The sequence below is a fragment of the Rhinolophus sinicus genome, chromosome 14 (genome assembly GCF_057876585.1).
Source record: "Rhinolophus sinicus isolate RSI-liver-muscle chromosome 14, RSI-T2T, whole genome shotgun sequence".
NCBI classification, from domain to species: domain Eukaryota; kingdom Metazoa; phylum Chordata; class Mammalia; order Chiroptera; family Rhinolophidae; genus Rhinolophus; species Rhinolophus sinicus.
This window is the reverse complement of record NC_142514.1, coordinates 153,162,540-153,175,306: the sequence shown is the minus strand read 5'-3', so window position 1 is coordinate 153,175,306 and position 12,767 is coordinate 153,162,540. Positions and strand designations below refer to the sequence as shown.

General features: G+C 48.8%; 1 long non-coding RNA gene across 1 annotated transcript; it reads left to right on the top strand.

Annotated features, from left to right (window-relative positions):
* Positions 1-212: 212 nt before the first annotated feature.
* On the top strand, positions 213-11,972 carry LOC109455205 (uncharacterized). The gene is made up of 5 exons (XR_016018768.1): positions 213-1,605; positions 3,863-4,339; positions 6,277-6,457; positions 7,186-7,309; positions 10,003-11,972. It is a non-coding gene; the product is annotated as an uncharacterized LOC109455205 (long non-coding RNA).
* The last annotated feature ends 795 nt before the right edge of the window (positions 11,973-12,767 follow it).

Here is a 12,767-nt window from a genome sequence, read left to right as displayed (position 1 = left end):
GGCTCCCGGCATATATATATATATATATATATATATATATATATATATATATATCCCCTCTGGAAACTCAATCCAGCCTGCACCTGCCCCAGTCTTCAAGCACCCTGCCCCTGCCCAGGCTGGATCTGTGGCCTCTCCCCCTGGGCTGGCAGAGGCTGCATATCTGGCTGGGGTTGCAGGGGTGGGGGGGGTGGGGGGGTACCACAGGGCCAGAGGGTGAAAACATGAGTGAGCAGGTGGACAGGGCCAGCCCCAGATCTCCTCTCTGTCCCCAGGCTGTATCTTCTTGTCCCTAGATCCACCCTGGGTACCCCTTCCTGTCCCCTGCCAACTTTTCTCCCCAGGAAAGCCTGAAGCCTGAAACTGCCTGCTACTAGATATGGATCCTGCCCTGGGACCAGTCTGGGGTGGTCAGAGAGTATAGAATTGGTCCAGATTCAGGGCCAGGGGCTCAGAGATTTCCACAGATGGCCACACTTCTCACTTTGGGGTACTCCCCAGCCTCCCGCATACAAGCGGGGCTTGGGAGCTTAGCAGAGAAGTTGGAGAAAAGGGGTCCACGTGGAGGGGGTAGGGCATGGGTGACAACAAATGGCAAGTGTACTTCCTTCCTGCCTGGTGTGCAGGGAGTGGCTGTGTGGGGCAGTGCGTGTACTGTGGGCACTCGGTGATTCATTCACTCACTCAACGAATACTTATGCTGCCCATGTTCTGTGTCAGGAGCTGGGAATAAAGCAGGAACAAAACAAAATTCCCTGCCCTTGTGGAGCTGACATTCTAACAGGCAACACCGACAGTAAACAACAAGCATACTGATAGTAAATTATGGAGCATGGCAGAGGTGAGATGTGCTGCAGAAAAACATTAAAGCAGAGCAGGGTGAGTGGGATTGGGGTGTCCGGCCCAGACTAGCCGCAGAATTAAATAAAGTGACATTTGAACAAAGAGGTAAAAGGAGTTTGGGAGCAAGCCATACGCCCATCTGGAGAAGAGCATTCCAGGCAGAGAGACCCGGGCATTATTGAAAGTCACCTCTGCCAGGAGCAGGGGATTCTATGGAGGACAAGAAAGGCATGGCTCCTGCTTTTCTAGGAAACTGTGGCCAGAATGTCTGATGCTGCCTGGGCTGGGTGAGGGGTGTGGGGGTGGCATGAGGTGGGGTTTGAGGATGGCTTTGATGGCTGACTTGGGACCACAGGGTGAGGTAAGAATGGGATGCTTTTTGCACACAAAAGCATGTGTACAGTGCATTGGGTACACAGGGAGGGGGTGCCTGATGTGAGCTTGGCATTTACTGGAGGAGAAACCCCTGCAGCCTGCACAACTTTTCACCCCGACAGCCCCACATGCCATGTACACTTCACTCTATGTGTCCCTCGCTCTCCCGTATATACCTCTTACCTCCAGGTTCTTCCCCAGGGACTGGGAAGCCAGCGAAGGCTGTTAGCAGGACCCCAGACTGCTTGGCAGAGGCAGGGAAAGCTGAGGCTCAAATTAAGAACCACCTGATATCTGGCTTCTGGAAAGACCCGAGGAGTTCATTTGTCTAGTCTCTCTCCTTCAAGCTCATTCCTTACACAATTGAAGCCTTTCTCTGTCTCAGAGGTGAGCGGGGTAGGGGGTGGGGGGGTGTCTTTGTGGGTCCAGATTCCCAGAGTCTGAAATACAAACTCACTGTGGTTTACTAAAGAACACAAATAGGGTGACAATAGCTTCATGACTAGAAGTGTTAAGGCAGGCATGCTAAGGTTCTGTGAAGGCAGAAGGCTCATGAGAAGGCCTCTCCAAGCAGCCCTACTTTTCGCAGGTAAGAATTTGTGAAAAGCCAGAGGATATCCCTAAGTCTTCTCTGCTGAGGACGCTCCAAAGGAGGTCATGCCAAGGCTCCAGCGTCTGAGTCTGGGACTGAGCTGACAGGCACATTTCCTTGGAAGGACCATTTGGCCTCAGCCCCATACCTCCATCCCCTTCAGTGGTGGGTCATAGGCCTGTGGACCTCACAAACTGTGGACACCTCTCACTTCATGTTCACCTCACAGACTGAATACACCTTTTGCATCGTGTACATTTCACTCTCCGTGTGTGCCTCACACTCCATGTATTTCTTACACAGTGTGCTCCTTACAAAAAATGTCTGCCTTGTACTTGGTGTACGCCTCACACAGCGTACACCTCACACTCTGTGTGCACCGCACACATCACATACACCTCACATTATGTTTAAACCGTCCACACCACACACACCTCCCACGTGAGTCTACCTCACATAAAGGGTGTATCTTCCTTACCGCGTACACCCCGCACAGCATGACTGCCTCCCAAACATCACACAGTGTGTTCTATGGACCCATATAGTCCTCACACACGTATGTACCTCACACGCTGGGTGTGTACACCTTACCTGCAGAACACACCTCCCACCCCATGTCCACACCACACCTGGGTCTCACACGGCTCCTATGTGATGCCAGGTACACCGGAACCTGGGTCCTGGTGTGAACACTGGCCTCCGCCTACGTGTCTGGTTGTCCCCCACTCCATCCAGAAAGAAGACACGAGGGGGACATATTAGGTATGGCATCCATCTCTTTGCAGTTTCTAGTTTAAACTTTTTAAGACGAACCTTCCTACCTAGAGAAGGTCAGGCCTCCATGTAACGGATGAGGGAGGAGTAGCTCTGGGCTAAGGGGAGAGCTGGCGATGGGAGGCCTAGTGATGGGGACGGCACACGTGGCAAGATCCAGTGGGCAGCTGTGGGGTCTAGGGAGGGGCCTTGACTCGCTACCCCTCTCCTGTGGTCTCCTTTCTGCCTAATCAACCCACCTGCCAGCCTGGGGGCTCCAAGGAGCTGGGATTAAGGCACACACAGCCGTTGGGCTCCAGGGACAGACACCAGTTGTTGCCCCCAGCAGCTGCCCCAGCCATGCGCCTCCAAGGGGGGAGGTTGGGCGTCTTGGGGAAGCCTGATGCTCTCCCCCAAACCTGCCCACCCCTGGCCAGTGGCACCCAGGACAGGGGTTTCCTGGCAGAGAAAGACAGAAGGCAAGGACCTTATGACTGGTATCTAGGCTGCCCGGGATGTGTGTCATCTGTCTCTGCCCTACATTCTGTCCTGCCACCTCCATGAAGCACTCCTGGATTGCTGCTCCTCCACCCCCGGTTTTGGAAAGTAATTTACAGCCCATGTGCCCTAACAGGTCTCCTTTCCCGCAATTCCTCAAACATTCCGTAAGCTCCCACTCTGTTTCCAGGCTCCAAGCCAGACAATGCGGCAGGATCTAAGGATGTTTCAGGCAGGGTCTCTGGCCTGTGGGAGCTCCATCTAGTGGGGAGAGGGAGACCCATGAATTAGTCATCAAAACACCCTGTGGAAGCACCCAGAGTGGGCAATGAATTCCCCTGTGAGTCGCTGAGAAGATTCCCCGAGGAGGACGTATTGGTTTTCTTCTTGGGTATTGAAGGATGAGTAGTAATGCCCGATGGGATTCTCAGAGGGAAAGGTGTTCTAGGCTGAGAGAACAGCAGGAACAAAGGCCAGAAGGCATGACAGCATCCCAGAGAATGTTCCCCTTGTGATTGACACTATATCTGGGGCTTCTTTGGTCATTTTCGATCCATCAGGCCCTCAGGGGGTAAACGGGTTCTGTCCGAGGGGAAGCCCACCAATTAAGACAATCTGGACAACAGTTTAAGTCAAGGGTAGAGGGTGGTGTGAAGAGGCATTGCAGGGGGAGGACAGCAAACTCGTACAGTGGAGAGAGCCTGCACCGGAGCTCAAACACCAGGGTTTTCACCACACTGGCTGTGTGCTGCTGTGTGATGCTCTCTGAATCCTCCCTGGTCTCACTTTCTCCACATGTAGGACGGCATCGTCGGACTCCTGGCTCCTCTCACACTCAGGAGGGGTCTTGCCAGGGTCCCCCTCCTCCCTGGCCTCCCAGCCTCCCTCTTGGGCCTTTCTTCTTGGGATAGAGAGCAGAAGCCTATTCTTTGACTCCGTCCACCTGGTCCAGCACAGGGCTGGGGGTGCGTGAAGAGGAAGCCTGAGTGAGGCCGGGCTCAGCATGAGATGCAGAAGCCTGCCCCTCAGGATGGAAAGGAGGTTAATTTGGAGATCCCCACCCCAAGGGGCACTGGAGACCGTGGACGTCATAGTCTTTGGCTTCTCCTGAAGACACAGCACAAACTCTCTCGGGCTGTGTCTGAACTTGGCTTTCAAGCATATGGTGCTGGTCTTGCTGCCACAGTGCCTGATGCCGTGTTCCCAGGCTTCTCCACTGGACTTCAGGATCACATTCACCAAGACTCCAATGCTGGCTCTGTCCCTTACTTACCTTGGGTAAGTCACTTCCCCTCTCTGAGTCTCACTTTTCACAGCTGAAAGTGTGACTAAGCCCCGGACCTATGTTGTAGGGCTGTGACGGTTCAGTAGGCCAAGGCAAGTGCTTGTATGGAACCCATCTCACGGTGCACAGTAGGAGCTTGGGGATTATTCTTGCCTTGTTTGCTCTGCCTTTGGATGGAAGCTGTGAGCAAGCACTGGGTGGGGTGGGGTTGGGGCACTGAGCAGGCTGGCCTGGCTGTTCTGGGCTCTGGACTTCTTGAAACTGGGTGGGGTGCGGGGTGGCTGGAAGTGTGGGTAACCACGCAGCCTGTGAAGTATTGTCTGTAGCAGCGGGCGTCACTGCCTCCACTGTGCTCACGGGCAGCCTGCCAGTCGCCCCTAAACAAAGCCTGGCTGGTGGGGAACAGAGCGGGTTGATGACAGATGCAGAGAGGCTGGTGCATGCAGGGCCAGGGGGCGGGGGCTGGGAGAGACCCGCAGAGGCAGCTCTGTGCAAGGCGTCTCCAGAGAAGGCTGGGCCCGGCAGAGTCCGCATCTCAGCACCGTGTCCCTATCTGCCCTGACACCAATGGCAACATTTATCCCCGTTGAACAGTGTAGGCCTTTGAGGCCCAGGATTCTAAGCAACTTGCCCAGTGTTCACATAGGCTTAGCTATGGCGGCTCTGAGATGGGAGCAAGGGTCTCTTGGCTCTACATACCAGGCTAAGACCTTGGAGACAGAGAAATGGACTTGATGGCTTCTTGAGGCCCCTTTATGTGCAGGATTCTCCAAATGGATAGGAATGATCTTGCCCCTATTTCATGCCTTTGAAGCAGGGACACCCCCACCTGTGGTAGACAAAGGCAAATAAATGCAGGGTCACCAGGGGCTGGCCTTGATTTAGTTTCTCTATAGTAAAGAGGTGTCCACCTCTGTCCTGACATGTGACCTCTGACCCATCTGGCTCAGGGGTCTCAGGTCTCACTGTCCTTCCTTAGCTATTTTGGGAGGCAGGCTCAGAGTGTGCTTGTCCCAGGAATGAGAGCGAGGCAGGGGAGAACATGGGGAGAAAAAAACATCTGGTCTTGGGGAATTGCTGGGCCTATCAAATTTGCTCCCTATCCATTCAGCCCTTCTCTTGTCTCTGCTTTCTTTCCCAGCCCAACCTCCTTTTTCACTCTTTATTATGAAGAATTTCAAACATCGAAATAGACACAGTGGCATAATGAGCCCTGTAACCAGCTCTGACAACCATTAACCCATGTCCAAACCTGACTTGTTAACATCCTGCTCACTTCCTCCCCTCCTGTATTATTTTGAAACAAATTTCAGACATTGTATCATTTCACTTACATATATCTGATTTTGTATTTCTAAAAGATAAGAACTTTTTTTTTTAACATTAGCACAATATCATTAGTGGCTGGAAGTGTTAAAAAAATTAACAGTAATTCCTTATATCATAAAATATTCACTATTCAATCGAATCAACTTTCCAATGATCTCATAAATGTTTTTGTTTGTTTGTTTGTTTGTTTGAATCAGGATCTAAATCAGGCCCTACATGTTGTGATTGGTTCATCTGTCTTTTAAGTCTCTTTAAGTCTAAGAGTTCCTCCTCAATATCTTTTTACTTCCTTTGCAATTTATTTATTGAAAAAAAACTGGTTTGTTCATCCTGTGGTGTTTTATATAGTCTGGAATTCTCTGATTGAACCTTACTTATGGTGTGGGTTTTTTTTGAAATATATATTTTTTACACATTGATATAATTTTTAGCCTGAAACATGGCCACCTAGCAGAAGACTACCCTTTTCAGATTCCCTTGAAGAGATACCTGTGGCCATGTAAGTAAGTTCTGGCCAGTGAGGTATGAGTGGAAGTGGTTTGCATGCCACTTTTTCATTATGGCTTCTTTTGTCTTTTCCTGCTGTCCCTCCCCCTACTAGTTGAAATATGGATGAATGGCAGGAGCTGGAGAAGCCACCTGTGGTAGAACATTGGGCCACTAAAGATGTCCACATCCTAATCCCCAGAACCTGTGGATATGTTACCTTCCATGGCATAAAAGACTTTGCAGATGTGATTAAGTTAAGGACCTTGATGGGGAGATTTTCCTTGATTATCTAGGTGAGTCCAATGTAATCACATGTGTCCTTCAAGGAAAAGAGCTGGGGCAGGCAGGTAAATGTCAGAGAAGAAAATGTGACTACAGAAGCAGAGGTCGAAGTGATGCGTCCACAAGCCAAGGAAAGCAGGTCATTCCTAGAAGCTGGAAAAAGGCAAGAAAAGCGTTCTCCTCCAAAACCTCCAGAAGAAATGCTGCTGCTCTGCTAGCACCTTGATCTTAGCCCTCCCTGTAAGACCCATTCAGACTTCCGACCACCATGATTCTAAGATAATACAATTATCTTATAATTGGTTGTTTTCAACAACCAAGGTTGTGATAATGCGTCAGCAGCAATAGGAAACTAACTTACCATTTTAGATCATGTGATAGAAGTTGCTTATTGAAGCCTGCGGAACAAGATAGAAAGAACCTGAGTCCCCAGTATTGTTAGACTGCCGTACAAATCTTTGACCACAGCCCTGGAGTTTATGTAAGAAAGAAATAAAGTGCATTTTTAGGTGTCTTTGTTGTTATAGCAACCTAACCTGTCTCTTAATTGATATGCATACCTACTATGCATCTGGCAATGACATGGGCCCTGGGAAATAAACTATATAAGGCATGTGGTAAGTGTAGTGGCTGAGATACGCCCAGGAAATTATACACATAAACAAAGGAAGCAAGAAATATCTGTTGGACTAAGTTGCCTGCTGCTAAGTAAGTAAGGATTGTTCTCTTTATTTTGCAGGTAGGGCCAAGAGGTTGATGACTCTCCCCCAGGCCAATAGGTGGTGTTCCCTGAGAGAAGAGGAGAAGTTCTATGGTCACCTTTAGGGAAGATGGGAAATAAAGGCCACGTGAAGGGAAGCAGTGTAAGTGATGTGGTTAAGCCTGTGGGCTCTGGGTGTTACACCGCTTAAGTTGGACTCCCGACTCTGCCACGAACTGTGTGATTTTGGCCAGTCCCTTAAATCTCTGAGCCTCAGTCTCCACATCTAAAAAGTGGACTTATTAATTCACATGCATAGCTGTCTAGCATAATTAAGCTGACATTTAATAGCCCCTGACCACAGAAGGGAGAAAGAAGTAAAAGGGTTTGCCCTGCCTGCCCCCTCCTTCTATCACCTTCATTTTTGTCCTACGTGAGGATGGAGACTTACCTTGGCCTGATAAGGAGCAACTATTAGCAAATGTGTAGGATCCAGGTATAATTCTGTTAACAATATTTCCCAAGGGCAGCTCTCTGATTCCTCTCACTTCTAATGGCTCTCAGGAGGAGGGACCAGACTAGAATGGGCAATTTTATCACTTGTTACAAATGGCCGCCATTGGCTTAGCTCACACGTGCATTCTTTCAACAAACCATGTGTTTTTACTTGGTGCTCAGCTCTGAAAGATGTAAAATTGAATGTGTCCTGGTCTTTTCCTTCAAGTCTCTAATGTTTGAGGGAGGAGGGCAGAGGGGGAAATATTCCCTGATCCCCAGAAGGCAGAATGAAATTAGTGCTAATGAGAGGGACCAGTATAAGCAAAGCAGAGAGCTCTAAAAGGGTTTAGTTTTGTAGGGACACTCCAACAGAAGAACGTAAAGTTCATGACTTCTGAAGTAAGACCTAAGTTTGAATCTCAGGCCTGCCACTTACGGCTGTGTTTTTTTGGGACTATTTAACCACTTTGACCTTCTATTTCCTCATCTAAAAAATGGTGGACCAACACTTGGGAGCAACCAAGATGTCTTTCAGTAAACTACTGGATAAATTGTGGTCCATCCAGACAATGAAAGATTATTCAGTGCTGAAAAGAAATGAGCTGTCAAACCATGGAAAGACATGGAAGAACCTTAAATGCATATTACTAAGTGAAAGAAACCAATCTGAAAAGGCTACATACTGTCTGATTCCCAACTATATGACATTCTGGAAAAGGCAAAAATATGGAGACAGTAAGATCAGTGTTTGCCAGGGGTTATGGGGGAGGGAGAGATGAATAGGGAGAGCACAGGATTTTTAGGGCAGTGAAACTATTCTATATGATATTATAATGGTGAATACGTGTTATTATACATTTGTCCAAACTGAAAGAATGTACAACACTAAGAGTGAACCCTAAGGTAAACTATGGGCTTTGGGTGATTATGATGTCAATGTAGGTTCATTGATTGTGACAAATGTACCACGCTGGTGGGGGGTGTTGGTTGTGTGGGAGAGTGTGTGTGTACGGGGCAGGAGGTATATGGGAAATCACTGTACATTCTGCTCAATTTTACTACGAACCTAAAACTGTTCTAAAAAATAAAGTTGATTTTTTAAAAAAAAGGTATATCCTTTATCTATAACCATGATAATGCTATGTAATGATCCATCCCAAAACTCAGTTGCTGCAAACAATAAGCATTTATTTAGTTTATGAGTCTGCAAATTGGCTATTTAGATTAGGCTGTTCTCCTGGCCTCATCTGGGCAGCTGTTCTGGGCTCAGCTGGGCTCATATGCTGTGGCTGACTGGCTCTTGGCCACTCCAGGCTGGCCTTGACTGGGGCAACTGAGCTCTTTTCTACAGGTCTCTCATTGTTCAGAGGACGAGCTAGCCTGGGCATGTTTTCCTGGCGATGGCAGTGTACAAAAGTGCAGACAGAAGCACACAAGTGCTTTTTCAAACCCCTTCCTGAATCATGTATGTCTTCTCTTGGGCCACACCAACTCCCATGATTGAACCCAGAATTGAGCGGTGGAGAAATATGGCTCTTAATGTGAAGAGCTGCAAAGTCACGTGACAAAGGCCTGGCTACTAGGAGGAATGAAGAATAGGGTCCATTCATACAATTCAGTCTACCACGTGGGGATAAGAGTATGCTTACCCCACAGGGTTGTTGCAAAGATTAGATGGGGTCAGGTATATGTGACCCTATAGTCTCAGGTATATGTATAGGCCTGGCCCATAATAGGAACTTATAAAGTGGTTAGTTCCTCTTTACCGCAGGAATCTCAGGCTGTTTCTGGGACTTTTTGGATAGAGTAGAAGACACCAAGAATTTCTGGAGGCACAGCGTCAAAGATGAATGTATGATATGTGCTTTGCTAGCAGTGGGACCCTCCACCATCTATCTGTTATAACTGTTTTTTGGGTTTGGTCTTCAGCCATAACAAGCACAATGCCACTGGTTGGCAGACACTCGCTCTTCATTTGCAGAGTTATATTCATCTGAATAGATTCCTATCGAGTGAGGCAAGTCACCGAAAGCCTTCCAAACCATTAGCTTCCCTCCTACTACACAGACAGTCCCTGACAAATGGAAACGCATTCTCCTGACTTTTGAGCAATAATGATGATGATGATGATAATGACAATAATATCAATAGCTCCCACCTTCTAAGACAAAACAGAATCTCATCTGATTCTCACATTAACTCACCAAGGTTAGTACTGTTCTTATCCCCATTTTAGAGATGAGGCAACTGAGGCTCAGAAAAGCTATTCAGCTAGCAAGTGGCAGAGTTGGGACTTGAACCCAAGTCTCTCCAAGTTCAAGGCCAAATACTCTTTTCTTCACTTTTTCTCCCTTAAAGGTCTTGTGCTTATGCTGCTCATCTCAAGTCAGAGGCCACGTGACATTTCTGTTCCTTTTTGGAAACCTGCTTCAATCATTTTCCATGTGCTTTGTGTCACACACTGACAAGAAATGGCAGACCTATCGTGAGGGCGTCATGGCTGAAAGGAATTTTTCCAGGTCTGTACATGTGAGGGACTCTTAATTAGCAGAGCTGTCCTCTCTCCCTTCCCAGAGTTACACTTGAAATCTCTCCCTTCTGTTGAAAGCCAATGCCTGCTGGTCATTCCTGGGGACACCCTGAGGTCTTGGACAAAGCCAAGGCCCTGGAACTGGCCTTCCTCCCAGGGCCCCAACCTCTCATAGCTTGGACTTCCGGGTCAGTGAGGAGCAGGACTCCAGGAGGAAAGACAAGGCCCCAAACCTCGGGCCTGAGTTGGAGAAACCTGAGAAGGCCCCCAGAACAGCTGACTCTGGGCGCCACGTTTTGGAGGCGGCTGTCCCCTCCCCCCCACAGGCTGTGCTGTGAGTCACGGGTTTTAAGCTGAGCACTCTGGGAGATTAACCAGCTTTGTGACCAGCTGCTGGAGGAGGATACTTGGCCGAAAGAAGCAGGATAAAGTTACCCTCTCAGAAGTTTATAGGAAGGCCCATAAATGCCCCCAACTGCTGTGGGGCCTATGATCTGGGGTGCTTCCCCTGCCCATTCCCTACTGAATGTATTCAATCCCTGACTCCTCACCTACACGGCAGATTCTGCTGATCTGGCGGCTATTGGGAATGCCCGCCACTTGGGGCCCAGTGGTTCCAGGTGGGGTCTTGGGCAATGGGCCTTCCTTCCCCAGATGACACACATTAGGAAGAGAGCCCAGCCTGGAGTCAGTGGGAAGGACTTAGCTCCTGCCTGGCTCAGGCCCAGGGCAGAGGCTGGTGGCTAGAAATGCCTGGTGTAGAATGGTGGACCTCTGGCACACAGGCTATCCCAGGCAGGGTGAAATGGAACAGGAAAGACCTGACCCCAGTGTCCCAGAATGCATCGTGCGGAGAGGCTAAGAGGGAGCCCTGGAATGGGGAGTCAGGAGGCCTTTGTTCTAGTCCAACTCTGCCACTGACTCTCTGGCCTTGCTCATTCACCAAAAGGAGGGCTTGTGTAGATCAGTTGTTTTTAAACAACGTTCTGTGGAGTTCTGGGCCATTCAGAAGTGCTACAGGGATTCCATAAGGACTGGATTAAAATTTCAGGCTAGTAGGATTCTCTAACTATCATACAGAACCCCTCCTCTCAACCTTGTGTGTTTTTTTTCCCCCTACTAATTGACTATCCATTCAGCCAACAGGTATTTATTGAGTACACACGATGTGTCAGGCTCATTATAGCTGGTGGAGAATGGTGGTGTTCTTGTTAAGAAATAAGAGTTACACATTTGAGCTAATAAAATTAATTTTTAATAACAAAATGGTACCTTTATTTGCTTTATGTATCAGGTTTCACATAAGAACTTAACTGGAGATGGGATTATGCTCCTAGAGAATAATCTGGTTTGGGATGACCTCCTGATGCCTTCCTGTCCACCTGACTCCATTCCCCAAGCTCTGAGCTGCCAGTTCCTTGGGGAAGACCCGTGAAGGGGTGACGAGGAGGCATCTTGGCCCCAGAGTAGCCACTGGCGTGGGGGTTTCTCCACATGGTGGAAGGGCACAGTCTGAGTGAGCTCTGTGTCCCCTCTCTACTGGGGACTGAATGGGATGTGGGCAGGAGGATGGTGTTGGTTGTAGCCTCTGCCCTGGAGCCAAAGATGGGGTGTCCAGGAGAGCCCAACTTGGCCCTGGCCTCCATCAATCTACCTACAGCCCCACCAGTGTCATTACCAATGTCAACCTCTGTCCCGTGCCAGGCGGAGGTTGGATATTTTTAGCCACATTTTACAGAGGAGGTAATAGAAAAACCTACATAGGTCAGGCCTGTGCCAGTGTTGGGGATATAGCAGAACGTGGCCCATTCCAGTCTAACAGGAGGCAATAATAGATAATAGGAGTAATATCTAACACTTACATACTACCTACTGTATAACAGGAACTTTCCCAAGTTAACTCAACCTCCTACCACCGCCATGATTATCTTCCCCATTTTATGGATGAGGAAACTGAGACAGAAACATTACCATCCCAAGGTCATAGAGCAAGTAAGATAGATCTAGGATGTGAATCCTTGCTGTGCTAACAGCCAAATGAACATTATCCCACCAGCATTCCTTTATACCATCACTGGGGTAATCAAAAGGACAGGGCACTCCTTGCTATCCCACAGCTCCTACTCTAATGTGGGAGACAGATGTTTAACAGGGGTCACCACCCAGGCTGAGGAGAGTAGCACCGGAGGTCAGCACAAGGGCATGGAAATATCTGCATGTGAATCCTGGCTCTGCCTATGACTAGCAAGGTGACCTTGGACAAGGCCTATGACCTCTCCAAAGCTCTACTGCCTCATCAGAGAGATGGGGATAACAGTGCCCCCTGTTCAGGATTGATTTAGGATTAAGTAGATAATACACGTACATCATCAAACACTGTGTAAGGCAGACAATAAAAACCCAGCAAATGGTAGCTGTGATTAACAGTACTAAGGGGGATGGTGGGGTGAATGAGGAAGAGGAGGATTTTGGAATTTGTCTCTCTATGAGTCCTGTTCTTGGCCAGAGGCTGGCCTGTTGCGCCCAGCCCTTCTCTCCAGCCTCAAGTCTGTCCAGGCACCTGCTGTGGGTCCTGGCATCCCCAGGCAGGGCC